The sequence below is a fragment of the Cebus imitator genome, unplaced genomic scaffold, assembly GCF_001604975.1.
Source record: "Cebus imitator isolate Cc_AM_T3 unplaced genomic scaffold, Cebus_imitator-1.0 Scaffold253, whole genome shotgun sequence".
In the NCBI taxonomy this organism is placed as follows: Eukaryota; Metazoa; Chordata; class Mammalia; order Primates; family Cebidae; genus Cebus; species Cebus imitator.
In genome coordinates, this window is record NW_016107568.1 from 3,081,136 (window position 1) to 3,083,998 (window position 2,863).

General features: G+C 47.3%; 1 long non-coding RNA gene across 1 annotated transcript in view; it reads left to right on the plus strand.

Moving 5' to 3' along the window:
• Window positions 1–1,377: 1,377 nt before the first annotated feature.
• LOC108282918 overlaps window positions 1,378–2,863 on the plus strand; it is a 2,546-nt gene continuing 1,060 nt past the window's right edge. Inside the window, exons 1-2 of the long non-coding RNA XR_005195530.1 lie at window positions 1,378–1,683; window positions 2,033–2,284. This is a non-coding gene — a long non-coding RNA (uncharacterized LOC108282918). The remainder of the gene's footprint in view (window positions 1,684–2,032; window positions 2,285–2,863) is intronic.

Below are 2,863 nucleotides of genomic sequence, written 5' to 3' on the forward strand. Positions count from 1 at the left end.
CCTTCTTCCAGCCTCTGCTGTCTTCTTTCAGCCCCTGCTGTCTTCTTCCAGCCTCTGCTGTCTTCTTTCAGCCTCTGTTGTCTCAAGCCCCCAGGCTCCGCAGGACCATCGTACACGCTCTGCCCAGTGCTTGCTGCAATTGTTTGTCACGCTTTTCACCTTTCTGCCTTCTTATCCTGTAGCTCTCAGCACTGTTACCATTTTCTTAGGAACATCTTCCCAAATTTTTGTGACCTATTATATGTGTATCTGTTCTTGGATTCTCCAACAGGCTGGCTAAACAGCTATTTCAGGCATTAGAGAAATGGGGTCACTCCTGATTTTTCATCACATGCTATTTGATTCCTTTTAGCATAAAATAGTTTCAAAGACGACATTATGGGAAAAATAAGCCTTTTGGGGGTTTCCTTACACTTATCTTTAAATCGTTTGTTTTCATTTAAAATAGGTTATGGAGGGGGCCATGATTTTTTTTTCAGTCCTTTAAAGTCTCTGAAAGTCAGACTCTAAAAATCCCGTCTGTGGACATAAGTCTCCTTGTAACACTTTGCACAGTTACAGCTCTACTGCTTTACCTCATTCTTTAGTAGATGCCTCTCTCCCTGACAAGGCTCTGTCTTTCCAGGGCAGAGTCCTGGGCGTGGATTTGATTTACCATGGAGCTTAGCATAGGGTCCCCTAGAGAGGAAGGACTCAGTGGACATTTTTTGAGTGATTCACAGAGCTCTGAAGCCCCAGATCTGGCTCGGTCACTAATTACTGTGTCCGCTTCACTAATTAGCGATGTCTATTCCAACCTGTGTGTGCTGAAGTTCCCGTCTTACCAGAATGGTTGCTACCTGAGAAACAGGAAAATGTATTTCCAGAAAGAGGGAAGGGAAAATATACACACATAATTTAACAGACCTCACTAGTTAAGTCTGCGGGTGACCTTTAGGGTCTCGGGGCTGACACTGGAATAACTGGGAGTGCTCATGGATAAAGAATATCTCCATAGACACCTTCTGACTTGGGCCAGCTCAACTGTATAGCCACCCTTTTCCCCATGCTAAAATTAGTGAGTGTATCAAAAGAGAGTTCAGTGCAAAGTTCATTGAGATAAAAGATTCAGATAAGGGGCTCAGCAAAGAAACAGGTGAAAGGGCACCTAAGAAATGCTCAGTAAATGTGTTTAGTGGTGGGTGATGAGTGGAAGCTGGGCTCGCTGTCCTGAGAGTAACCACAAGGTGGCGCCAGGTGCTCAGCAATGAGATTCTGCCTCTGGGGACTTGACTCAACTTTTTCTTATCAATGTCAGCTTATTTAAAGAAAAAAAAAGGCAGTTTTTTTTCCTAGTCCATAGTTTTCCTTAATAAAACAGGGTAACATTTTCTCTTTCATTTGTTATCTTTACAGAGTGACATGCTTGAGAAGAGTGATGAATAATATTGAGGATGATTCAACGTCTCTTGGTTTTACTCCTGCACCACCCAAAGAGAAAATAATAAGACAAGAACATTTCTTTTTCTATCTCAGTGTCATACTATGACATTGTATTATTACAGTGCAGTGTAACCGCATTTCAGAAGACCATGCGTAGCTCAAAACACTGAAGTAGGTGGGGAGGCCAAGGCCTTAATTCTCCAAGGAGACTGGACCGGTGCTGGGTTCTAGGGCGTGTTCAGCGTCAGAATCATCAGCGGGGTAAGTTCCTTTTGCTAAGGGTTCTTCTAGCCCCTGAGCCCTAAGGTTCTGGGGTAGACAATTCCGGATGCCACAGGGCCCTAGAAGAAGGAGAAAGGTTGGGCTTAGGTGGGCCCTCTGGGGTCTCAGTCTGCAGGGTCTGCCTCCCGGTGGCAGGGCTGGAAGCCAGCGCTGGGACTCCTGGAGCTCAGGGGGAGGTCAAGGCTGAGGAGCAGCCCATCTCCACCAGAGGTCAGCATTACAGAGACGTCCGAGGCACGGCAGCCACACAGCCAGGCTCAGGAGGCAGCTCCGTGCTTGAGCGGGCTCAACCATGTCCAGTTCTTTCCTCCTCCCCGACCACCCTCAGGCCTCGGGCAGTCCTAAGAGTGGGAGATGCCGTAGCGCTAGTGTTGTTGCCTTCTTGGCAAGCGTAGATTGCGGCTGGATACCCGTGGACCCGCGGGACCCAGAAACTGATGGGTCATTCATCAGCTGAGCCCTGCAGCATCGGGGCAGCTACCACTCTGTGCTCACACCGAGCTGTGGACTATCCCACTGGCTTCCGTCAAAGCCTTGGGCAGGCGGGCGGTCACTTTCTACACTTCAAGGAACTAACGTGGTAAGTATCATTAAAGAAGAATAAGAAAAAAGTGCCGTGCATGGTGGCTCATGCCTATAATCCCAGTACTTCGGGAGGCTGAAGTGGATGGACTGCCTGACGTCAGGAGTTTGAGACCAGCCTGGCCAACATGGTGAAACCCCATCTCTGTTAAAAATCCAAAAAATTAGCTGAGCATGGTGGCGTGCGCCTCGAATCCCAGCTTACTCGGGAGGCTGAAGCAGGGAAATTGCTTCAGTCAGGGAGGTGGAGTTTGCAGTGAGCCCAGATTGATGGCACCACTGCACTCCAGCCTCCAGCCTGTGTGACAGAGCGAGACTCCGTCTCAAAAAAAAAAACAAGAAAAAAAATGACGTTACAAACTGTTTAAGATGAGGAACTGTCTACAGATCCTCAAACCAGCCCACCTAGATCTGAATCCCATCTACAGTCCTGAGAAATGGAAGGACTTTGACAAGTTTCTTATTGTTTCGCATCTCAGTTTCTGCATCTGTGAACTGGGGATATTATCACTCCCATTTATCACTATTGATCCTCTCTACGCATTGGGTTATTGTTGGGATTAAATGAGATGATTGT